At 41.2% G+C, this 27,071-nt stretch overlaps 1 protein-coding gene across 1 annotated transcript in view; it reads right to left on the reverse strand.

Annotated features, from left to right (window-relative positions):
* Window positions 1-17,299, reverse strand: part of RAI2 (retinoic acid induced 2) — a 43,790-nt gene extending 26,491 nt beyond the window's left edge. Inside the window, exon 1 of the mRNA XM_062574317.1 lies at window positions 17,117-17,299. The gene's annotated coding sequence lies outside the window, so the exon portion shown is untranslated. The remainder of the gene's footprint in view (window positions 1-17,116) is intronic.
* Between the last annotated feature and the right edge of the window lie 9,772 nt (window positions 17,300-27,071).

Genomic DNA, 27,071 nt, shown 5'->3' on the forward strand with positions numbered 1-27,071 from the left:
CACATCGCTATGTTATATATTTCCCGGCTTCTACTGAGATTTCACACTCCCCCGCTTACAGGACCTCCCACGATCAACTCATGGCAGTTATCTCCTTTGCAGCTCAACCTTTGCCCATTGCCTGGAAAACTTTCAGTATCACTCCCGACTTGTGTGCCCCTGCCGTTCATCTCCTCCCTCCCCAGGCTCTCCTAATCCCCTGTCCTGGAAACTGTATCCTCCTAATTTTTTTTCCCATAGTGACCAATCTTCTCACAGCTTCAGATCCTCTTTCTGTTTTTCCCTGCACAATCAGCTGTTCAACACTATTGCAAGTTATCTGCAGCCTTGTGCTGTTAGTTTCCTGACACCACAAGATACTTTCTTATCCAAAGCTGTTTTTGCTTAATGCATAATGACTATATATACATACACCCCCCCACACACACACAAAGCATACACACACACACGGTGTATAAGGGTGGAAGATGGGCATACATATATATAGATAGATAGCTACAGACATAGAAATAAAAGCCCACCTTCCACCATTTTATTAACTTGTATATAAAAAAGGACAAAATGTTTGGTCCATCTTGCAGAATGTCCCCACACCATAGCCATTGCTTCTTGGCAAGTCTGCAGAGGCAAATCAGATAAATAGAAACTGAGTTTCAGTCAAAAAAAATCCCTTCTGACACAAGTCACTCCTATTCACATGACCAGTCTTATTAAGATCAATGAGGACTTGCTAAAGCTGCAGGTCAGCATTTGTGCATGTCTCTTTGCTGAGATATTCAGCATTATTTTTCCTCATGAAAAGGCAAACTAACCCTGTACCACCAAAGCAATAAACATAGTGGGATTAACAGTCAGCAACACAACAAATACCATTTCCAACAGTTCTATATTTAGTAACTACTGATTGACAGCAATTGTTAAAAACAACTGAACTGCAAGAGCGAGATTTTCGTATTATAGATACATACACACGCGTGTGTGTGTGTGTGTGTGTGTGTGTGTGTGTGTGTGTGTGTGTGTATAAATATCACTTCATACAAATCCAAAGTATGCGAGGTTAAAGCTAATAGGCTAGCTTTGTTGAGCATCTCAAAAATCAAATTAACTACAGTCAAATTCATGGCACAACTCAGGGTTCATTTCATTACTATCAGAAAATTCAATCTCTGAAATCTTACAATATTAAGCTAAAGCAATGATCTTTCTGGTAAAATTCTTTCTTTTTTCATTTTAAGGTGAGAAAAAGCTAGTGGGCCCTGTAAAGGTGGGGGTAGGGATTTTTCTGACGGATACTACTGAAACCTTGGCAAACATTCAATCAATTACTTCTATATAAGAAAAAAAAAAGCATCTTTTCAAACAAATGTTTGAAAATACACTAAAATACATTTTGCAGAATAAACTCTGCTTTCTGTATGTATTCCTACATCATGCCTTTTCATGTAAAGATTAAATATACATACACACACACATATATATATATGCATAATCTATATTTAAATTTAAAATACAAATCCATTAGGGAGCTATTTAAATCTACTCATTGCTGTGATAACTAACCATCTTATCTCTGTGTCATACTGTATGTTGAAGAGTCAGAAGTTCAAATAAGATGCCTACATTTAATGCAATGTTTTAATGAATCTGCCTTTTTGGTTTATTTTATAATAAATATTCTTTAACCTTACTACAAGACCTACATGTAGAGTACTCACTGCAATTTCAGCCTTCCTTTTATTCCTTCTCTTCAGGGTTTCCAGCTATGTTTCTCTGCAGGAGTCAAGTGAGGTTTTAATAAGGCAGATGAGGCAGGGCTTCTCAACTGCTTTTGATAGAGGTGAGGTGGTCAGCTCTTTATTGACTTTCTGCAGTACTGCAGCTATGTACCGTACAGACAATCTTGCTTTATGAGCATGCACCAGACAGGAAATGGGCCTGGAAATTTCCAGTCAGTGTTGTTTGATGCACTGTTCAAAAAGCTGCACAACATGCATATAAAGGAAATGAAGGAGAGCCTTTTCTGTTGTTGTTGCTAACCCATCAAACTGCAGTCACTAAACGCATCTAAGAATGACTGTTCAGAAGCCATTTTAAGAATTAACATATTCCAGTAAAATAAAGAAAAACAATATTGATTATTTTGTACATGTCAGAAAGTGCTGCATATCAGAGATCCTTTTTTAATTTTTTTTAAAAGTCTGAAAAATAACATGGAAAGTAGCTGCTAAAGATTTTACAATCCCTTTCTATCTAATCACCCACAGTATATACATGTTGTATACAGTATGCAATTGCACTTGTATACAAATATATTCATAAGGGGATGTGGAAAAAAAAGGAAAGAAATCACAGAACAGCATCATGTACTATTAAGGTTTTATTGATACTAGTACAGAGCAACTGCACTGCTAATTAATGGATACTCACAAACTACACATATCTTTCTAATCAAGTGGCAATAAAAACCATGCAGCATTTTTCACCTACATATATTACTTCTGCTATATTACTTCTGTTTTTTTTCTCCTTTTTTTTTGGGGGGGGGGGGAGGTGGTCTACTGTATATCCTTTCTCCACATTACATGTACCCTGGCAAGATATATTTCTCTGCTTCTAGTTCTAAGCATGGGAATTGGGAGGTGTACATATTCTCTCTCATGGACTGCTCACATAAGGTCAAGCAAGCCACTTTGAGCGAGGTTTGTGATAGCAAACAGGGTCCAAAATATGCAGACAGGAGGTTTTGAAATATCCCCAGAGGTGTGTCCACATATTTGTGCATGAAAATAACTTTTAATACCAGACTTGACATCTCTCTGCGTCTCTTCTTACTCTCTGCCAAATGGGGATAATATCTTTCTGCCTCCAGGGAGCGTAGTGATGGGATGTAGATCAAAGATGGTAAGAAGGTTCAGACACTCTGGTAATGGCAGCCATATAAAAAGCTAAAACAGATTTAGTTACTATGAAAATATCACACATATGTATACACACTTGTGGTTGCTGACTGCATAACAAGTAGAAATCCAAACATCAGCTCACACCTTGAGAAATATTAACTGCAGAACTCCTGTTGTCAAATAATGGAGGAATAAGCTACTTCCCAGCACTTACTGAAGAACTGTATGTGAGTATCAAAGGCTCCATGGTATTTATCATGATTTTACTTCTTTCAGCTAATTGCAAAGCTCTGGGGAATGTGATACTAGAGTTATACACACACAAACACACACATGGACTCAAGAGTCTTTAACACCAGTCTTCCAGCTATTCTGTTACTATCAGAACATACGCCGTTATTTTACAAAGGCCTAACCATATGCTTAAATTCTACTGACCTCAGAGGGTTATAAGGATTTGCTTAACTTTCATTATATGCTTAAGTGTCTTCTCTCAATAGATGTTCTCCTACATAAGATTTAATGTATACTTTAATGTACACTAGTCATTTGTTTTATAGTTACCTGGATAATATGTCTTTCCTTTCTAAGTACTACACTGGGCCACTTATACTGTACGATATTATTTACCAGATATAAATGGAAGGGAACATTAAAAATTGGGGAAGACTTTTCTACTTTTTAAAGTTAGGGATTTGAAGAACATTGACAATGATGGGTAGATGATTTGGTGGCACACTGCTATGTTATTTAAGTGCTCCCAAATTTTTGTCCACTAAATAAACACCAGTGGAAGGCTATATCATAATCTTTAATGGAATGCAATGACATGAAAATAACCCATAGAAGAGAACATTTTCACCCTGTGCTCTGCATTTATATTTGGAATGCAGCTACAGAGAATTGGCGTCATATAAATTAACAGATGTTAACATCTTACAACACATACATTGTTTTAATTTAAAACACTTTGCTGAATTAGGAAGCTAAATGAAAGATAAATGTCCATCTTCTCTTACGAAGAGCTGTCTTGAACAGATCCACTTTTTAACTGTAGTTTCTTCTGTGTCCCACCTGCATGTTCTTATAGCAGTTTGCCTTATTTTTCTGAATGAGATGCTGCTTACCTAGTGGATTCTCACGAACTTCCTCTTCTGATATGAACTGGCGACGGTTTCATTTTAACCCTCTTAACTTGGCAGAATTTGGAGACTGGCCTGGATCTGCTGCAAGTTTGTGCTCTGGGTCTGGTGGGCAATAGATGCTTAGAGTTTCTAAAGATTCATATATAAAATATTGGTTTCATCAAAATTATAGGCAAGCTTCGCTCTTCAGAGCATAACCTCAACAGTCAAAACTATTAATGATTTCTCAAATTTAAGATCTTTTTTCAGCACTTGTTTGAAACACTCCGAGAGAAGGAACAGATTGACATTGTCTTTAGGTCTCTGGTGGTGGCAAAGCATATTATTCTGATTATATTCTGCAGGAGTGCAGTCAAGTACCGTTCCAAGCTGTGGGTCAAAATCTATCCCTAGTCTATGTTCCCAATTCCCACTGGCGTCGATGATGATTTCACCATGGACTGAGAGTAGCAAATGAGTAGAGATATGCTAGCTCCTCAAATAACATGATATGCACAGAATAACTCATTTAAAACTGTTGCACAGATGTCAAAATGTTATTGCTGATTTCTGTCCAGCAGAATGGATGTTTCTTTTCATAGCAGAAGTGTGTCACTCCCAGTAAGGTTAAAGAAAAACTGAGGGACATCTCAGCAAGACAAAAAAACCTATATATGGCATGCTTGTAAATGTAGAATGAAACTCCTGAACGCTGGTTATAGGTCACTCTTTACTCTCCTTATTAGGATTTTCCTGAGGACACACTCATCCATTGCCTCCTTAAAGAATTTCAGAAAAGTACATACAATTTTATATTTAAGTAATTTAATATTTAAGAAATTTAATATTCTATTTAAGTATTTGATCCACAGTAACCAATTCAACACACCGTATATTCTGTAAAAGTCCAACAAAAAGCCTCTAGCTACAGACAACTTAAGGGTCACAACCAAATCTAGATAAAAAATAAGCCTACGTATGTGAGAGTAAGTTGATGTATCCTGCTAGGATTGTTCACCCAGCTGCAGCAAGAGCGTCCCACGGTAGAAGTCAAATTCTTCCTGAAAGAAGGCATTTTCCTATGTCTCCTCTCCCTCTAAATCTGGACTACCTAATCTTTTCACCTGGGCTTACCACCTGGATCACTCGGGGAACCAGTCACCATGACCAACATCTGTCCCCAGCAGCAAGGTGGGACTTCTTTGTGTACATGGGGTGGCATCAATGGAGGCAGCTGACGTAGGAGGTCTTGAAGAAAGGGTGGGGGAAAGACGCAGGAGAGCCACAGGCTGAACAACTTGTCCCAGCAGATCAGAAACTGGCCACCTCTGCCACAAGCCCAAATAGTGAAGATACCCCTTGCTAGCAGAGGTGTCTCTCTGCTAGGGAAGAGTTAGCTAGGAACCGCAATTTTCCACAGGCTTTTTCACATCAGCTGGTCTGTGTGGAAGCAGACCTAGGCTTAATGAGTTCTAATTTGTTTTAAATCCATAGGTTTCTTTTTAATAATTAACCATCCTCATCACTCAGCAAAGTCATTCCTTACCCCTGACTATTTGCTATTAGGAATGAATTCATTGTGAAATATTGTTAAAAGGTGGAAAGCAAGTGACATAATTCAAGTTTTAATTAAAAACGTATATATATCACACAAACCAAGAGCAGGAGAAGGGATCCTAACTGAATAAGCAAAAAGAAAGAAAAGATTTTTTTTTCAGTTATCCATTTTATTCTTCTTACGCTATTTGAATTTTTGCAATTGGTTCCTCTTACTGCATGTACTGTGCCCAGAGTGTATATAACATTTTTCTCTCCGAGATTCCAGGAATACAGAATTTGTCCACATCATTACAGCAAATATTACACATGCTCACACACTAGGGTCCAGGAACTACAATTAACACATTAAGAAATAATAACTGCCAAGGGAGCAACGAAAGATAAACAGCATGTAGCTGATGTAGCAAGAATTCTGGTTGGAAAAGGCCTGTCTCTTGGGTAACAGGCAATAGAGAAAAATCGAAGCACTGTGCAGTCCTGCCCTGCCATTTAGCTAAGAAATCCTGAGAACTGGTTGAACAACTGTTTATACATTAAGTCCTTGAAATTTAATTTCATTAAAAGTATTGCTGGCTTTAAGCTAGATTTTAGTGGAAACTGAAAGCTTGTGTTTACAAAGAAATAACCACTGTGTCCAACTTGAAGGTTTAAATTGATACTGTTTTTGTGATTTAAAAAGTGTCCTGAAATGTAATGTTCTATTTTCTTTTAATAGAAGCCACAAATATTTATTGAATGACTTTTTTTTATCTGCTTGCTGACATCCATTTTGATAATTTGGAATTTTTAGTTAAAGAATTGGAAAGAAATAAGAGTGTCCAAATTTTTCTAAGTGTTTTCAATCAAAAAAAATTTAAGCTTCTGAGCTGTTTAAATTTAAAGCTTCCAGTTTGAAAATGTTTTGTGTAAGTAGTCTGGCAGAAGTGGCAAAACAAAAGATTACAAGAGAATGCCCACCGTTTGGATATTATTCAGATATATATATATATGTATGTATATGTTCACTACTATATATATATATATATATTCATATATATATATATATATATTTTCACTACTGTAACAACAAAAGAAAAAAACGTGGTCCATGCTTCTCCTTTTGGATACCAGCCTGAATTTTGTCACTGCTTTCAGCTAAAACATCAGAAGGCCTTAATACTTTATTTTTCACCAAAATTTGAAGCCAAAGGCAACCACAGCACAAACAAGGTTTACAAAGTGTTTTGTCTCACTTCTTTGCAATCCCATTTCCCACCTTGGGGCTGTAGAGTCACAGAAAATTCAGCAAAAATGCTGTAGTTATAACCCCTTGGCTAAATTCACACAAATCCCTCCAGGGGAAAAGGGAGGCAGAACAGGCCACAAATACGAGGGCAGCGTTAGCAGTTGTGCTAAAACCCACCTTTTGGAGAGAGAATTGAGAATGGAGAGATGCCTGTTATCCATTTGGTGACTCTGGCTCAGTATTTTTGTGAAAGTCACGATCCCGCACACTGCCCTGAAGCATCTCTCATCAGTCAAATAAGACATTTCAGCAAATAACATGGCACTTTGTAAAAACATAATTGTTTTTATTTTCCAATTTTCCATGTTTTGTGTAGAGTGCTGCTGTGTTCAAGTGAACTGAGTAAAAGCATAAACAGTAAGCACCATCTGGAGAACATTCTTCCAGCATGCTGAGAAATAGCAGCCGCCTGTGCTCTACCTGCTATAAATAAATGTCATTAAAAAATGTCCAAAAAATTGTTTGTTCCTATTTGATGGAACTGCAGCCAAATAAATTTTACTTAACCCTGTATTGGGGTGACTACTACCTTTCTAACAAAAAAAAAAAAAAAAAAAAAAAAAGTAAATGTTTGTTTCTCAATCATTTATGTTAATATCAGTATTACTAACAGAGTATCAGTCCCACATATCAACAGCATCAGAGGTTGCAATTTAACTGAGTAACACATGAGTAAGATATTCAAAATCTGATTGCCTTTAAACTGTATCAGATTCACAGCATGGTGATATCCCCAAATCTGCTAGCAAAATGGTTAAAATTATTCTTGCTCTAAACTGACAGTACATCAGTTAGTTAGGAAAAAAATGTTGATTTTTTTCCTACTCTAGCACAAAACCACTCCAATCTTCTCTGCTGCTTTTTTTGAAAAAAAAATAAAAAGAAAATACAGACTAAGTTGGCTGTGGGGTTCTGATGAGGCTATGTGAAGGGTCAATGTTTGCTGTGTTTGTTTAATCACTGCAATTAGAGCTATGCAAATAATGAAATTGTTTGCTCTGGTGGCCAGGCTGAAAAAATTAAAAGGAAATGTTTGGGTTGAGCATTTTAAGAACTATTTTTATTTTCTCTTTTAGTAAAATGAGAAAATAAAAACGTTTTGCTTGTTCTACTCTGAGGACAGTGGCACCTAGAAAAAATAACAAGCTAATCTGAAATGAAAAAAAACATTTTCACACTGAAACAAGATGTTTCAGCATTCTGCATTTTTTCCCTCCTTTTTTTGTTAGAACATTTAGCAAATGTTTTCAGCTCCCTGATCCGGATTCTTAGGAGAGCTTGCTATTTGCTGGAAAGGGGGGGGGGGGGGGGAAAGAGTTTGACCATTTCTTATTCAAATCTCAGACGCATTTTAGGCGTTTGCTTACGGGCAAAGAGTGAGAACTGCAACTTTCTCTCTTTAAGGCATCACTTCCTGTGTTTAGCATTTTTGATGTCAAATGCAGACCCAGAGCTCATGGAATTCAAAGGGAATCTTTCCACTGATTCATTAGGCTCAAGAGTAGCACACTGCTTGCCAAAATGAGCTGGATAGGCATACCAGATAATTACCAAAATAACAGCATTACCTTGTCTCAGTTCTCAACTGCACAGCTATAGCTGACAAATCAAAATTATACTGGCCCAGTTTTGCTGGCCAAAATTTCACCCCAGTGAAACCCATGTGATTTTGAACTGACAGCTAATGAAGCAGATATTTGGCCACTGGTTTTGTAAAGAGGTAGTACTGATCTGAGGAAAGTTACTCAAAAAAAAAAAAAAAGCAACAAGAATAAAAGGACTAAATTCACAGTGACTGTGTTTCAGGGTATTAAAAAAAGGGGGGGGAGGGATGAATTCTGAAGAAATCTGACTCCAGCACCCTGTGCAGTATAGGATGCGAGGTCTCCTCTTGAACACAACATTGCCTTTATCCTGCTAAAAGAGGGTTCAGCTGTTTGCACTGTAATGTTTTCCTTTTTGAAGTGAACACTCCAGCCAGGTTTCAGGTGGAGAGCGAGGTGCAAGCACGTCTCAGGAAGGGAGAATGGCAAAGAGGCTGAAGCTGCCCACAGGCTTGGAAAACCCAACTATCATGGCACTGAGCCCCTCCTAGCCTGCCATTTTAGAAAATGTATCAGTTTTGATCTTTTACAATAGTAACAACTTAAAGTTGTCTTTAAACAGAACCGACTCTGGCATGGTATGGCTGTTCTCAGCATGGCACAGTCTCTGCAGCCTGCAACGTAAGGATGTGCTTTGCTATAAAATTTAGGGCCAAAGAAGTTGTAGGTTGATGCAGGAGGCATCCTCCATCTTCACACTGGCTACTGCCTGGCTGATGAACCACCAACTACCACTGGGAGGAATGACTTGGTTTGAGATTTATTTCTTTTTATTTTTTTGAAACGATGGGTTGGTAAATGTCATGAAGCAATGGGAGTGAATCTGTCTCATGAAATAACATCCACAAAAAACAAAACAAAACAAAACAAACAAACAAAAAACAGGCTCTAGGTCCCTGGAGGAATGGAGTGTCTGTAATTCCCAAGACATAGGGCACATCACAGGGCTAGGTCTGAATCATAATTTGGGGGCAACGCTGGAAATGACAAACAAATCTACAGATGTGGTTCGTTCCTCAAGTTATACTGCTTTCTCCAGAAATCAAAGCTGTTGTCCATTAGTGCATTCACAGAGTAGTTCCTCTGCAGCCTCACTTTCAACTCCGACTAGCCACTGCTCCCACTGGAAGTGGAGGAATCATTTCCATTATATTTTAGTTTTCCGAAGGACTCAATGTGCCAGAAACTGTATGAATACAAATGAGGGTACAGTTCCTTCTCTGACAAAATCATAATCGCAAACACAGCAAGGGCAGGAAATGATAATGTGGTTATGGTTCACATTAGCCATATTTTCCTAATATAAATATTTTAGCTACATTTATTTACAGAGTCCGCTAACACTAGTCAAATGAGAGAGATTTTGCAAAGAGGTACTTACGCTGTCTGGAAATGAAGACATTTGACTACTGAATTTGCCAGGATGATGTTTTGCCTACATGAATTAGATTTGTGTGTTGGGGGGGTGGAATCTTTGTTTTGTTTTTGCCTTTGGTCAAATTCAAACAATATGCAGTAACAAGAAGTAAATGTCATTTTCCTCCCATCCATCTTAATTTGGCATCCATTTTAAAGCTTACCTTTGACCTTTTAAAATGTTAATACACTTAAGCAGATATAAAAAACACAAAGCTCCTGGAAAAATTAATCATAGCCATATCATGATGTTAGTCCAAAATGGAACATCAGTTGTTTTCCTCTCTAATTTTAAGAGGCATTTGTCATACTCAGGAGCAGTAACTACACTACAATTAGCTATTATTTCTTTTACAAATATCTCTGTTAAAATGTTATAACAAAATCCTACCAGCATAAGCAGCACAACTATGAATTCTTTTGTTCCATAACTGCCTAGAATCATAGAAAAGGTCCTAAAAAGGACCTTGAGAAGTTGCCTAATGCATCCTTCTGCCCCAAGGCGGATCAGCTATATCTAAACCATTCCTGACAGGAAATGTTATTTAGACTTCCTTAAAGTAACAGCCTTAAATAGAACAAGGGGAAAAATCGCACAAATCAAAATAGATACAAATATGAAAATACAAAAAGACAAGATACTGGTTTAATTAACCCTGACCTAAGTGACATCTCTCCTACTCCTGACCACTTCAGATTTTTTTAGCAAAAGAGGGCAATGGGTTCAAAACTGGAAACTGTTAATAAAAAAAAAATAATAAAATCCCTTCCTTTTTGAAAAGGATGGGCTACTAGCTTGAAAACTCATTGGAAATTCAGTGGCACCTTTTCTCAAGAAAAGAAATTTCTGAAGTACCAGGTCCCCAAATATTTGGGCCTTTATGCTTCAAAACAAAGAGCTTTTCAGCTCCACCAGCGAACACATAGGAAGCAAGACTGTTGACAAGCCTCTCCAATAACTAACACACACCTAAGAAGTCTGGAGCCTACTCCTGATCAATTGCATTGACCTGCTCTTTCAACCTGACAGCTTCAGAAGCAACTGTCTTTTGAATTGGGAGTGGGAGGCTGTATTACGTCCCCTCAGGACAGTCACTGCAGAGCTCCAGGGAGCCGTGAACGTGAAGATCTGTGAGCACTCAGCCATCCTCTGTTTCAGCTTACTCTCCTCTAGCACTTAACAGCATTCAGGTGTAGAAGTCCCATCAACTTAATAATCTTCTGTAGAAGAGGAAAAGTTACGGTGATGGCCAGAACATATCCGAAAAGACAAGTGATGTCTTCATGGCTGAACATATGCGGGAAGACCCATGACTGCTACATGAGCATACAAAAAAGTCACATAGGGCAAACCTGAACAGCAAACACAAACAAAAGTCACACAGGAATCTGAATGGCAAACCCAAACAAAAGGCAGATGTATCCCCTCCATGCATGGAGATACAATTCCTGGCAACTGCTTTCTTCAGCCTTCCATTACTTTAGTACCAGTATAACCCTACCTTGGCCAGCCAGCCTTCCTTAAACCGAAAAGCTGCTGGGGTACAGTGGTTGGGTGAGACGCGAAACAAAGTCAGGTACCACCAGCTGAGCGAAGAACACCATCCCTTCTAACGGGTCTCGCACGCACAATGAAGAAGAGCAACAAACTTACTGCTTGTTGGGAAAATCCTGACTAAAGAAAAATGTGTTGCCCTTCCTGTTTGCTTTGCAGTAGCCTGGTGTGGATCCAGCTCTATAGCAAACACTCCACCACCAACAAAAGAAAGATGTGTACCCTATACACACACACACACAAAAAAAAAACTTCACATTTGGTTTGTTTTTCACATGTTCTACTCTCACTGCTCTACCGGATCAATGTTCCTCAAATTCTCTTTTTTTCTCCTTTAATCAAAAGGCCACCTAATCATTTCTTTCAGTCCAAGGACTGTTTTGTGCAGTACTGTTGCATAAGTTTTCCCTTACAATATATATATTTTTTAAATCTACTAAGTGCATACACATTTCTCACTTTACCATTCCTGATCCTTTGATGTTTTTTGTTTGCTGGCATGTAAGAGAATGCATGTACGTGGTTGTCACATTTTTTGTAACTGTTTTATTCATCATCTTCTGATATTCATGGACCATAAGTTAAGTAACATTGCTCTAGTTAAATAGTTTATTCACTAAGGATAGATAAATAACGGATGAGCTACAAAAAGTTGCTATTACTTGAAGCAATCACCAAATAACTTGGCCATTTAACCACAGAAGCTTTCTGCTCTCAAAGGTGACAAGTAGCTATGCAATGACTACTATTATTTTCTCAGTAGACTCAGAGAAAATAGGACATTGCAATGAGAAAAAACACAAAAAGAAATTAGCCACTGTTGTCATTAAGGATTCAGAGGCTGAAAAAGAACAGTTGGTGCAATGCAGCTGGAGTGGCTTTTCAGAGTAAAGTGATTATTCTCTGGCCATTAATGAATGATTTTTCACTGGAATGCAAAACCTGCACTCCTCCAAATAGCCTGGCTTTGCTATGAAGACTATGCCATCCAGCAGAGCACGTGAGAGCCACTGCTCTCTTGGCCCTCCTGGTAGCAATCACATTTCTCTGACCTTTGTTTCCATGTCACGATAAAAGCAGAACAATAACTAAAAACTTGAAGCAAATATAGATGCTGGAGTAGAGACTGCTCTTCAGAACCAGGCTGAGTTTGGAGCTGCAGCGTGGGATGTTCAGAGGGGTGCCTGCCTTCATCGACCCCCCTGAAACTCAGCAAGGTGTAGTGCTGACCTAACTTCCTTTGCCTCTTTGGTCCATCAGAGTTTACACTCAAATACTGTGACCACTGATGGTCATTTCTGGGACATTAGGCTTCAGTAGTGCTTCACTGCAGCCTTGCAGGAAAAGCTACGGACATGGCTTATGCTGGAGTTTGTTCAGAGATCTTTGCACTTGCCATGGGGAGGAATCTCCATATCCCCAGTGCAGCTTGCAATTTAACCAAATAGCAGCCAGCTTCCTTCTCCTGTAATAGCTGCACTCTAGCCCACTTGTCACAGTATGCTTTAAAAGTGATGCAAGCAATACAAGAATCAGAAAGCCACAAAGCCAATGGCCTTTTCACATTGTGGAGACCAAAAAGGAAAACAAAACTATCCTAGGGTCTTAGGTTAATTCTTGAGAACAGTTAGCCTCAATATGATGCTTCAAAAAAGTGTTTTCCAAACAACTACATATGCTATGAACTACTTCCAACAGGCTTTTTTGCTAGTATGTGCAGTTTGGCAGGGTCCAGTTACTCGAGCGCTGAGGTTTCCCATGGCATCCTGCTCCCCCTGACAGGAGAAAGGGGCTTCCACCTTGCTCACCCCTATGAAGTTCTGCAAAAACCCACAGACATGATCCTATAAAGGCACCCAACCTACTTCCCCAGCTGCCATACATTAACGGATAGTGTGGATGGACCTGTCTGAAAAAAAAAAGCCAGAACTAACAAGTAACATTAAAATGCTGTTGATAGAGAAGCTTCTGCAAGAGTGGCCACTTTTTCAATTTTGCCCATCCTTTCCAGGGCACTGAGCAACTCGGTAATCTGTGGAACGGATATTCCTGAGGAGAGCTGGGATAGGTTAATGATCCTTGTTAGCCTAGGCACTCTCATAAAGCTAGCTATCTCCTATTTGGAGGTAGAGTCTTCTGGGACAATTTGGGACAGAGGTTAAAAAAAAAAAAAAAGAGAGAGAGAGAGAGAGAGAGAAAGAGAAAAGAAATAAAAGCAGAGAGAGGAATTTTTTTCTCCCTGAAGATAGCACTGTGGGCTAGATAGTAAATTTAAGTAATGCTACCAAGTACTTTACTGTATTGTTATTCTGCAGATGCCATTTCTGGAGGCATGACCCAGTGCAGTGTGATCTCAAAACACAGCAATTCACAGCTAGCATCACACATTGTCAACTGAGTCCTTCCACTAAAAATAAAAAAGCAAGTACCCCATAAATCATTTATCCATCCCAGTTTCATAACAGGAATATTTGTCAGCTCCCATTTTGCTTTTTTCTCTTGCTGACTGCTCCACAAAGCCACCATTTCAGCTGTCTACGCATACAGACCAGTGGGCAAGCTGAGCCAGTACAGCTACTGCATTCTGATTCTCCTGCCTGTAAAGAGAAAGTTAACCAGTCTTTCCCAAAGCCTCTGCAACACTGGCTGCCACAAAGGAGATGCCTCCTGGGTCTGAAAGGCTGAACGGGGGAGCCACAACAAACAAGTAGGCTCAGGTGGAGTAAAGGTGATTATTCTTTACTCAGTAAATATTTTAAGTGGATTTTTTTAAATATATTTTTCATGAGTAGCTCTGAGGCAACCATCGCATGTACTTAGCTACTGTAACAATCACGTGATTTATGTAGAAGTAATTGGGGTTAAACTATCTGCCACATCAAACTCTTCACATTTGGCCCCATCTCTGGAACCTAGAAACATCTGAAATAAATAAAGCCTTGTGTCATTTAACAGGGTCTGGGCTTAATCAGGATCATTCTGATTTTTATGGGAGAAATCTTGTACTGCTACCTTTACATGGCTAGTCCATCACTTGCAAGGTTACCCACTTTTCTTCTTAGTACCTATAGGAAAATATTTCCACTTACACGTTTTTTTTTTTTTTGATAATTCCTCTAACCAGTCAGATGACAACCACTCCTTATCTTTGGCTGTCTTCCACGCTAAAATAAGAATCCTGTTGTCATGCCAAGGGAGCTGCACCCTTCCACCTCCATTTTCTGTTGACTTGCGTACAGCTGGTTACACAGAAATGCCAGAGGTATCGTTTTTTTTCTGGCCATTTTTCTGTTATTTTGTTGTAATTTACCCTCTAGTTATGATTCGTATTTCTAAATCACAGCAGGCCTCTTTTGTGCCATGGATTTTACAAACATCAAATGACAGTCTGTGTCCTGAAGAGCTGATGATATTCAGCCCACCCTCACTTCCTAACTTCCCTCACTTGACGTAGCCTAGCTGAAAGGAGGGCAAGCACACAGCAAAACATCACTCGAGCTGTGCAGGGTGATTTGATTAGCAGCACAGAATGACTGGATTAAAAGAAAGATAGGATTAGAGACTGATGAATTGCAGTGAGGATGCTGCATCTATATTATTGGCTCAAATATTTGAATTTCAGACTATATCCCCTCAGACCAGCTAGGTAAGGTACTACCCCGTCGGACTTCAGACTTCTGTGTGCAAGGCAGTTTGGCAGGGTAGAGGATCTGAGTTAACATCTGAATCGACAGTGCTGGAAATACAAGCCTTTAGCAGGTCACAGGCAAAGAAAATGAGAATGGAGGCAGGGAACGGGTTAAATGATTTGCCCAAACCTACACCATACATTTGTGGCAGCGGCACAAGCCAGATTTTCTAAAGATCAGTTCCCCAAGCAGGAGATGAGCCAGCCCTCTTTGTTACATGCAAACGCATTTTCCCCTGTAATTCACACTGCTGCAGGCTCTCCTCGGCTGCGAGTTTCCAAGCCTGCTCACAGTGAACGCCAGCTTCCCAAAGTTATAGCACCTTCAGCGCTACCTGCTCATCGCACATCATGCCTTTTACATGACTAACTCAGCTGGCTCAGTTCTCAAGCCTGGCCTTATAATACAATCCATGCATGCTGCAAATGCTTATCGCTTGTGTTTCTGGGAGAAAGCTAGCAGGACCCTGGAAAAACCATCCTTCCAGTGATGCGCTGTCAGACCTAGATAGCTCTCGCTGCTGGAAACCCTCCAGAATTGAACGCTCACATGGAAACTCGGCATCACCCTACAGCCGATCCTAGCATTTATCCCTCCCCCACCTCCCGCTTCAAATTTGACTTCAATCATATCACCATGCAAAATAGATTTTACTGTCTCAGTGAGACTCCTATTGGAGCTTCTTGCAGAAATGCTACAAAATTGATCAGAGACTCCAAGGGCAAAATAGCGAGTGTGTATAGATTGAACAGGCAGCCCTTGTAGAGTTGTGCAGGAAAACGTGCATGCTCTTGGCAGCCTGCTGGATGGACCAAGTCCGCACTGTAGTTAGATCCGATTAATCAGGGTCACTCAGATAGTCGTGAAAAGGGAGAAAAGGCTGTCTCAAAATTACACATAGAAAGAAAAATGGGAGTGTGCTAAATTCTCCTTCCTATATTAATGTTACGCCTGGAATACTCCATTCAGTAGCATGTTTGTGAGGAAACATTTATTTCAAATGTTATGTCAATTTGCTAGCAATAAATGACATGACAGGTTGCTAGTAAAAATAAGAATATTTATGCATTAAGTTTTAATGGAAAAGACCTGAAGAACCCTTTGGTAACCAGATACCCTTCTGTTTTAAACAATAATCCTCATACGTATTTTGAATCTTGCATTTTAACTACTTTAAAAACAAAGCTTTCTGATGAGAATAGCATCTGAGAAGACCAATGTAAACAACAGCAAGTAAATCCAGGCAAAAAATAATCTCTGGAAAAGGTGGCTGGTGTGTGTGTGTGTTGGTGGGGGGGGGGGAGGCGGAAAGCTGAATCATTGTATTGCAACTCCTGCACGCAGCACTCGGACCTCGCAGCATCTCCGCCTTGACAGACGCGGAACTTCTCCAGCAAAACGCTGAGGCGCGACGCCCCTCCGCGAGGGTGCCCACGAGCACCCGTGACTCGCAGCCGCGGCACCCCACCGCCTCGGCTAAGCCTCTCCACGCAGATACAAAGGGCGCAGGTGAGGGCGCATCTTCCCGGCGACCTGCGCTGGGGGCCCGAACGGCGACGGCCGAAAGGATCCCTGCCCCAACTTCCCGACGGGGAGACACCCGCACAACCTCCCCTTTAAACACACCCGCGGTTCTTAACCCCCCTCACTCATCAGCTCACAGATCCAGGCACATGAATTGCGCCCCACGGCCGCGCCGCCCCATGGGGAACAATGGCCGGGCGGGGGGCTCCCCGCAGGACACAGCCCCGCCGCTGCCGCCCCCCGGCCCGGCCCGGCCCGGCCCGGCTCGGCCAACCTGTCACCGCGCTGCCGCAGCGCGCCGGGCAGCCCCGTCCCCGCGGCCGGGGAACGATGACGCCGCACGGCCCGCGCGCGTCCGCGGCACCACCACACCGCCCGCCCCGCGCGGCGCAAACCGTCCCCGGCCCCCGCGCCGCCGCCGCCGCCCGGCCGCCGCCGCCTCGCCCCGCCGGCGCCTACCTCCGGCCGCCGGTGGAGGGTGCGGGAGCCCCTAGCTGGGCTCCATGGACCGCTGCTGCTGCTGCTGCTGCTGCTGCTGCTGCTGCTGCTGCCGCTGCCAGGGCGCAGCCGCCGCCCGCGCCTGTCAGCCGCCGCCCCGCGCTGGGGACGAGCCGCCCGCCCTGCCCGGCACCGCGTCCCGCTCCGCTCCGCTCCGCTCCCCCCGCCGGCGGGGCGGGGCGGGGCGGGGGCGGGGCGGGCGCGGCGCCCCCGCCCCCCCCCCCGGCCGCACATGGCGGTGGCGGGAGGGGGGGTGAGGGGGGAGTGTCACGAGCGCCCGCCCCGCCCCGCCCCGCCCCCCGCCCCGCCCCGGGGCTGGGCGCGTGCCTGGGGGCCGCGCGCGCCGGGCGGCAGCCGTTGGGCAGCCGTTGGGGGGTGTGGGGGGGCGGGGGAAGGGGGGGCAAGGGCGCGTGCGGCGGGTGTGGCGGGAGGCGTGTGGCGCCTGTGCGCGTTTCCGTGTGTCCCTGTGCGTACCCTCAATATCCGAGCCTGTAACCACGGAGTGCCGCGTTTAAAATGGTTTTGTCATCGGTTTTGTAGATACCGAATTGCTGTTAAGAGTTGCCAGCAGCTCAGTGGAAGGTGCGGCGCATTACACTAAATCCGTGTCTGGTATTACATAATATGCCCTCAATCGTACCAAAAAAAAAAAAAAAAAAAAAAAAAAAATCGTAATTCCGTCTGGATTTCTGTTGATATTAACAAACTGCTCAAGATTTCCCTTTGCTGTTTAATGTGCATTTCAAAACCTTTGACTGATTCTGGATGAAACAGATTATGATTTAAGAAATACTAAAGCACTCATGACATTGTAGGAATTAGTAAAAAAAAAAAAAATACTTAGTAGGTCATCTGCCTAATCCATCTTCCAAAAGAGGGTAGGAATGTCCCATGTAGTATAATTTATGGTCGTTTGTCTAGTTTTGTTTCAAATGCCCCAAATATGTGGCTTCCTCATTCCTCATAGGAATTTAGGTCAAGCTGCCTGAGAGTGAATTCTGTAGCATCTCAGGATTTAGTATCTTCTACTGTTACTCTCAATTTCTTTTTCCAACAGCACAACAATGTAGATGCAGTTCTTTCTTGCTCATCAACGTGGAAAGATTATGGCGATCTTACCCCAGGTCGAGAACCCACGAGCAAGCGCAGCTAGGAAAATGTCAGCTTAGTGCTCAGCCGCAGCCAAAAGAGTGAGTCAGATGTTAGGAATCATTAGCAAAGCAATGGAGAAGAAAACAGAGATTTTATGCTATGCTATAAATCCATGGTGCATCTGCATCCTGAATACTGTTGTAGCTCTCGTCTCACCATCTCAGAAGGGGCACGGTAGAGCAGGAAACGGTGCAGGGCAGGCTAACAGTAACAACTGATGGTATGAAATGTTTTTCTGATTAGGCATACGCAGCCTGGAAAAGAGACAAATGAGGAGAGATGCGATAGAGGTCCCTAAAGTCATGAGTGGCATGGATGGAGAAGAGGGAGGGACTGCTGTGCATTCCAGTACAAGAGGCAGAGGCCATTAAATGAGGCTGAGTGGGTGGTGGGTTCAACTGACTGTAAGGAGGAGCTTCTTCACTGGAGATACAACTGTGGAGCTCCTTGCCATAGGATGCTCTGAAAGCTACAAGTTTATGTGTGTTCAAGAGGAGACTGGAGAAACTTACACAAGGGAAATCCGCTGAGGGCAGCTAAATCACAGCTTGAAAGAAGTCCCCTAGGCCACAAATGGTTTGAGGCTGGGCTTGTTCTGTTCTTACACTTTTCCTCGTGCATCCATTAATAGCCACTGTATACCTGTCAGTGGTGAATGCAACTCTTTGATCATGTCTGGGTTAATTCTGTGTTGCCCACAATTTTCTTAACACCAATATTCTATAAAATTTTTTACTAAAAATTGTAAGTGGCTTTCTGAAAGATGACAGTAAGCGGAGGAGGCTTGTAAATATGTAGGGGGCAGTTGGGATCATTTGCTACCAATTGGACTGTGTAGGACAGTGGCCAGGACTATTAGGAAGATGTGGTCACTCAACAGTAAAACAGTGTTTTTGAACTGTTGAATTAAAAGTGCAAAAATGCCCTATTTTGGAAGAACAGAGCAGTTAATGTTACAGGATTGTCATCTGTCACAAGAGTATGTAGATTGCATTATAACCTTCTATCAAGAACTGGAAAAGATGTTAAGTGCATTTATTAAGTCACATGTGGACTGATATTTCACTATCTGATGTATCAGCTGTAGGCTGGAACATGCCCAGTTATGGATGAGTCTCTACACACTCTTGGAAAGAGTGGAGAAGATGACATTTGTGGTGATGTCACAAACTCTTAATAGCAAAAGCCTGTTATTCAAAATTACATTTTTAAAAGAAGATGGCTGCTAATTTCAGTGGGAGAATGGTAATGTGGTACAGATGCATTGCACATTATGGAAGTTTGAGGTGTCAAAGCCCATTGGAAAAACCTTCATTATACATTGAGTCACTGAAGAGATGGTTGCAAATAAGTTTCTCTCACTCTTCTAAAATGTGCCAGAAATAATCAAATCTAGCCATGGCCTGGGGACAGTGACCTTAATTTAAAATCAATCAAAAATCCCTCTGTCAATGACAGTTGATTGCCCTGTTCACATCTCAGACTGATGCTCTCACAGGCCTGCCATCACCAACGCTATTACACAAGTGGGCAAGCATTATGTCATCTTCTTGTCTCTCCCTCCTTCCCACTGTCTTTGCAGTCAAGATAACATGGCCTCAAACACTTCTCTGTGTTACTGGGAGAGGAATATTTTTATTCATTTGTTTATAAAACTCCACAGATATGCCTCAATATGCCTGTTTTGTCTATGCAATTTCTCCGGAACCTTCCAGTTTAATAGTTTAAATTTTGATATAATGCCAGAAGAAAGACTTGCTCTGCTCAGGTAGGGAGATAGGCAGGAGGCGAGCAAAATGAAGGAGCCCAAACTACGTACATGAGTAACCTCAGTCAGATGACTCATGGGCACAAATCTTTGTGGGAATGATCCCATTTGCTGTTTTACAACATTCATAACTTAGAACATACTTAGGCACATAAAGGTGGTTACCTTTTGCCATTAGATTTCTACACTGGCATTCAAGCATATGGCACTACTGAACTCCTGTATAAATAAGCTTTGCTGTAAAGTGGGGTGGTTAACATAATTGTTTATACAGAATTTGCATGCACTGTATATATTGCCTATGCGGATAAGCTTACCAAGGACTATTAGTATTTCCTTTTGCAAAGCACATAAAACAGTCAGCTGTATCATTCATCTTTTCCTATTGCCCAATCACATAGAAACATTTTGATCCCATGACAATACTGTACAGTACCAAAATAAGTGCTGTCAGGTGTGATTATTAATATAACAATCCAGGATGCATTACAAGCTCTAAATTGGATTCACAAATCCTGTATAAGCACCCACACTATAAAATTTAGGTAGGGACAATTCACAGGCGGATGCCTGCATACTATCTGTTGTAAACTCCAGAACAATGCAAGAGTGCTCGTAGTACGTAAAATGGAAATTCTGAGCAGGGGCAAGATTTGTAGTGACAGAAGTAATTTCCATTTTTTCTCTAATAACAAATAGACAGTAGGAAGCCCATGGCAGGACTGAACTGAGTACTAAGCAGCTTTAAAATTGGTTAAGGCATTATCTATTATAAGGAAGTTTACAAAGCTCCATCTCCATTATTCGAGTTTTCATGAGGTCATAATCCACTTGACCCTCGTGGTTTATTTCATCACTACTGTCCCTCAGAGGAATTATAACCTTTACCATTACCACTTTCTAAATATATCAAGAGGTTTTAGTGACATTATAATAAATCACCCAGCACAGCTTTGTTGCTGGTAATGTGACCATAGTGCCGTCTGATTCCTGATACAGTGAGTGTCAGCCTGGTGTAGCTGTATTTTTTAACTTACCTTATAAGAAGATCACATGCTAACAGATGTGAAGGTATTTTGGCGTCCCTTTTGCATTTTAAAAATGCCTTTTTCTGAGGTCATCTGAAATTGAAATGCTGACTTTTTAGACATTGTTGCAGGGATCAACCATGAAAAATACAAGCTCAAGAATCCTGAAATCAAGCACCTTGACTTCAGGTGATGCTTCCTCTCACAATTATTTTTCTTTTATATGAAATATATGAGTGTTCATTAGCAATCATACCATAATTTGATTATCCTGAAAGCAATCATTGGGATGAACAATGGTATCAACTAGCTTCATTAGTGTGTGTTTTTTTTTTTTTTAAAGGATAAATCACGGGGAAGCTAGCGAGAATTTTGGATAAAAGTAGTGCATATAATTATGTTTATAGTTTAGTCAGTTTTGCAGCAGGGAATAAGTGGCCAGTCTTTCAAGAGATGTTAGCAATGTCTTAAAGAGAGTTTACTACCTGGAAAATATGCTACTGGAGCCAACTTGTAGTTGCACTTAAAGATCAGACAAGATCAGAACTTGGCTTCAAAACTATTTAGGCAAGGCAAGACATACCTTGTAAAACTATCACTGGGATCCAGTCAAGCTGGATCCAGAAAGCTTTCAGCAGTGCTATTAATCAAGTTTGCTTGTTGTAACTGCTGATTTCCAAAAATGTGTGAGATTCCTTGTAGAACCAATTGCAAAATAAGTTTGCTTATCTGACTGATAAAATATAGGACAGGCCTGGCATATAATAGTGTTTCAGCTCATGTACAGAAAAATACCTCAGACCAAAAAATTCTCACCTGATGAAAGTCTGGATATCTCTCTTTAGGGAAGAAGAGTTCTCTAGCTTTATTTTGCTTTTTTTTTTTCACTGTGTCAGATAGGGATACAGGGGTGCGCTTTGACACACACCTCCTCACCAACCTACAGGGTGTGATGTCTACAGTGTATTAATTTACATCTGAGCTAGTCATTCTTTCCATCCTTTATGGTCAGTGGAGAGAAATAGGCACTTTTAGGATGCAGTTCATTTGACCTTTCTTAGACATCTACTTTAGGAAGAGATAAATCACTCCCCCAAAGTGTCTATGTGTCTCTCTTAACTGTAAAAAGACTAAAGGGCAATTAGTTCAGATTCAGGTATCTATATGGCTATCTACATAAAATTAGATGAATCCCAGTCTGGTTTTCTACAATGCTGCTGTAACAATGGCTGTTGAAATGTTTTGCAAAGGCTTGTATTTATATATCACAAGTATATATAATACCATATTTTTCTCCTGCTCTTACAGTCTTTAATTCTATTTTGAGAAGAGTTATGTTAGCAGGGTCTGCATTTTATCTCAGAATTGATCGGGTTGGCACTCTGTTCAGAACCATCTTGAACTACCTACCAAGAATTGGGCAATTTTTGCACTTTTTCACCCTGTGACTTTCCCCAGATACTTGTTTGATTTAATTTACAGGCAGAGGAAGGGCATATTTTACAGCAAGGAAGTTAGTATGGCATAGTAAACATCTCTCATCGCTGCATATGTCTGGAAAGCAAGGCTGAATACTGTCATACATTTTTTGATTTTTATTTGATCACGAGGCAAGATTTTAAATAATGTTAGTAATGAAAAATCTATGGCCCTGAGAGTTACTGTAATGCTATAAGCACACTAAGCCAGTGTACAGTACATCTCAGAAAAGGCCCAAGGCTCAGATGTCTGTCTCTATGTTCTTGTATTCCCAATAAGCAGTGAATAATGCATTAGTTTTGCTTCAAGCATCCTATTTTGAATATGCTTGAGCCAGAATTATTAGCTTTCATGTAGTATATATTGTTAACTGAGGTCATGCTCTGTGGCCCTCCAGTGCTGTCTCCAGAAGTGCCCTGATAGAGCACACAGAAAGGATTCAGTAGAAATTCTGCTTGTTGGATTTCACCACAAGATCACCCAGGGTTGCCAGGATTAGAGGCCAGATCTGGCTGGAGCCAGTGGAAATCTCCCTACCAACCTCATGGGTCTTTGGCTTAGGCCTAAAATACTTAACAAAACAGGAAGAGGGAACTTCTTCCACCATGATGACATGGGAGGACTTCTACTTTCTCTTCTCAGATTGCATTGTGAAGACCTGTCCTGAGATCACACGTCTCTATACAGAGGCACCCCTGATGTGTGTCTGCTGTTAGGCGGGACACTGTTGAGAACATCTGAAGTTGTGTAATAGCAAGTAATCCCCGAAGCTGTTTGGCAGTTGGCTAAGGTGAGATAGCCTGAAGAGACTTTTGTAAACCCTTAACACCTGCTGAGGGCCATCAGTGCCCCCCTACTGATAATGGCCCCAGTCATCTCCTGAGCAGGAACTTGTTTGAGAAAAAGGCTGCAAAAGTGGCTCCTGGGGATTAGAACATATTCTTGTTTGTTGTAAAGCTATAGCGCTTTCTCCTCCAGGAACTGTGGTGGTGGGTTAAAATGAATAATCTTGCAAGGAGCTATTAGGGAAACGTTATTTAAGACATAGGGTATCATTTGCAAAAGAGTAGGCGTTTACCCGTACATGCACACACATGCGCACATACACACACACACACAGACACACACACACATTCACATCTCTTACTTAAGTTCACATAGCTACCCCTGGTGCAATGCAGCCAGCTGTTAAATCCAAAATAGCAACGAGTGCACATCATACGCCCTCTATATTAACATTTGAAAGGGACAGTTCTTTGGGAGGATGGGAATTTGACAGGATATGAATATATCTGAGACTCTATTAGGCACTAATTCACAGGACTGGCTGAATGAGATGAAGAAGCAATGAGGAGGAGAGAATCTCTTCAAATTTGAGCTGATTGGTAATTTTGATGAAAGCCCTTTGGTCTCATTCAGTGACTGTTAATTACGTCTGGAAATTAACATTTATTTTTCTGTTCAGGAAATGTTGTTCAGCTGCCAATATAGAAAAATTAATTAAATTCTTCCATGGATGAAGGTGAAAGTAGGATCCTAGTACTCAGTGTACATTTTGGCTGTGGATCCAGGAAAGAATAACACAATGAATCCTCTCCTGAAAAGAGCAGTCCAAAGCTTTTCTCTGATGTTTTCCAAGTATAAATGTATCTTCACCCTTTTGGGAACGAGATTGGCATGCGAGGCACTTTTGGTGGAGAAGTGTGGGGGTGGAGGTGCTGCGAAGGGTGGGAGGCCATGACAGTGATGACTGGAGTTAAACTTTTGAAGAAAATTAGGGGAAGTGTCTTGCCCCATGCAAGGAGAATTAGCGATTCAGGACAAGGGCGTCTCTGCTTAAATCAAAAGGAAATCTTCAGTTTGAGCCCACCTATATACAGAGAGTATCACAAAGTTAATTGATTCACAAAAGTGATAACCTGGGCCTCACACTCATAAGTTGTTCACAAACATGATAGCTTCTTCTACCAGTTCTGATTTTTTTGATTGTGGCTCAGCCTCATAAGCTGCTTTTGTCAGCTTTAATGATAGCCTTTTCACTGCTCAGGAGTTTATTTCCAGTATCCACTATTATGCCATTCAGTCCTGCTATGCAGAAACCACCCCCCCAAAAAAAAATAAATAAAAAGAACAATGTTCTAGGGAAGCTCCTTTACATATTTAGTTCAGGCCTTTGAGTTCCTGACTTGTAATGGCAAAATGAACTATCTGGGCATGGTTGATAAAATCAGACAACATCATAAAAGGAAAGGAGTTCTCTGTTACTTGATTTTTTTTTTCTGAAAGGAAGTCTTTGCATTGAATTTTAATGATAGATTAAATAGATGGAAAGTCACTAGGAAGCACAATGGGAAGAGAGATTTCAGGCCACCTCTGTTGCACTACCAGAGAGGAAATGAGGCAGTTCAGAAGAGAGTCAGGAAGGCAGATAGGTCAAATAGGCAGATTTTCCAGAAGCTAACCTCACAGAGAGCAAAACCAGAAGAGAAGCCAGCTGCGATCCATCAAAGCCAACAGGGCCATCACCTCCAAAGCTTGCTTGTGCTCTGCAGTGCATGCCACATGTCTTGCAGAGAGCTGGTCTTGTGTTCCCATCTCCCGCACCCCACTGGAGCAACCAGCTGGCCACTGCCGACCGGTCTTGCCAGGACCATGACAGCTGGGAAGGGAGAGTGATCCTGGTTTGTGTGCCAGCCTTCCTGTCTGCAGCCACCTCAGCCATGGTGCCAGCCCCAGGGCAGGCAAAGGCTGGTCTGTGCACTCAACGGGAGCCCTCAGGACCTGGCAGTGGCCAGGAAAACCCAGGAAAACCAGTGTGGGATCTGGTCTCAGGCTGGTACATTCTTCACATATATGCCAGGATGAGGAATAGGCCAACATAGCAATGAAAAGTGCAACCCTTGGTGACTTGACTTGCTTTTATCTGAAGGAACCCTGAAGACTTGTAGAGGCCTGGGATATACTATAGATTTAGCAGACAGCGATGTTTCCTGCAAGTGGAAGGGTTACCCTTTGAAGGGTCTGTTATGGATGAGATACTGTTGTTCCTTTCGGCTCTTCACTGTTCCCTCCCCATAGGGAAGACGAAGTTACATCTTGACCCACTGGCAAATCTCACACAGGCTACAGATTTTACCTCTAGTCTCCTTTATAGTGTGTTTTGAGATCAATACCTGAAAGCACAGCAGCATACCTGTCTGTTATATTTTGCATAAGCTTTCATGTAAGAGGTTGCTGCCAGCCATTGACAGTGTCTTTTGCTTACAATAAACGTCGAGATTAATAGTTTAGAATCCATTCAGCTGAGTCGGTGCCAGGGAAGGGGATTGAAAATTATGAAAGCAGGCAGCAAAAAGCAAGCAGAGGTGATATGAACAGAGGAGATAGGATGGAAAAGTAAAAGAAACTCATATATAATCCTTTGGTTCAGTGGCCAGTCTCAAAACAAACAAACAAACAAAAAGATTGTGACTACAGAGTCTAACCAGCCCAGCCCCTTCTTTGTAGCCTTTGAAAAAGAAACATGCCACATGCAAAACAAAGATAGCATTTCCAAAGGAAAACATGGAATGTCTCAATTAGGTTCTTATGAGTATTTCCTGTTTCTTTCCCAGCTAACACTGTTTACCAAGCATGACCCAATTTTGCAAACTGTTTCTTCAAAATTGCATTTTTGACAAATTCGTTATTCACCAAAAATATTCCTCCAGCCTAAACTAAAAAAAAAAAAAAAAAAAAAAAAAAAAATCAATTCAATGGACTGGAAAGAGTCCAGTAGACATTGGTTCAGGCCTCGCAAAGCAGCAAATAAATGTTTTCTGCATGCATTCTAGGAGAGCATGAGATTCTTCTGTCCTCCACAGTCTGTGTGTGGAAGAAAGGAAATGAAGAGCTAAAGACATAGAAAAATACCTAGTCAGATTTATTTCATCTTCAGTTAAGAAGGGAAGCTATACCTCCTTCAGCCTTTGGCACTGACATCAGGCTCTCATGATTATAGTTATAAGATCTTTTTTTTCTTTTATGGTACACAGCTCCAAGTGTCATGAAGTTCATTGAAAAGGTAAGTAAATAACTACATATACCAAAAAAAAAAAAAAAAAAAAAAAAAAAAAAAAAAAAGAATGCACAAAGGTGAAATAGAGAATACTGAGGATATCTAAAATTATTCCATCTCATTTAAACTTGCATTTAGCTTGTCTGCCTTCAATTAATCATATTACAGCAAATAGGAACATGGAGGTGCTATGGTATCAGCAAATGTGGTTTTAAGGCTGATGAAGCTAAAATGCTGTGTTTGAAGTCTAATCATGGTGAGTGAGAGAGAAAATGCCTATTAGATATATGTTAGATAAATAGGGTATCCCGTTCCTAAAAACAGTGCTGTTTTTAATACCTAGAAAATTCAGGCTTGAAAACTTGTCTTTTGAAACAGACAGAAAGATATCTAGTGGTACACCTATATACATATATATGTCAATGCTCGCTC

This window comes from Rhea pennata, chromosome 1 (genome assembly GCF_028389875.1).
Source record: "Rhea pennata isolate bPtePen1 chromosome 1, bPtePen1.pri, whole genome shotgun sequence".
In the NCBI taxonomy this organism is placed as follows: Eukaryota; Metazoa; Chordata; class Aves; order Rheiformes; family Rheidae; genus Rhea; species Rhea pennata.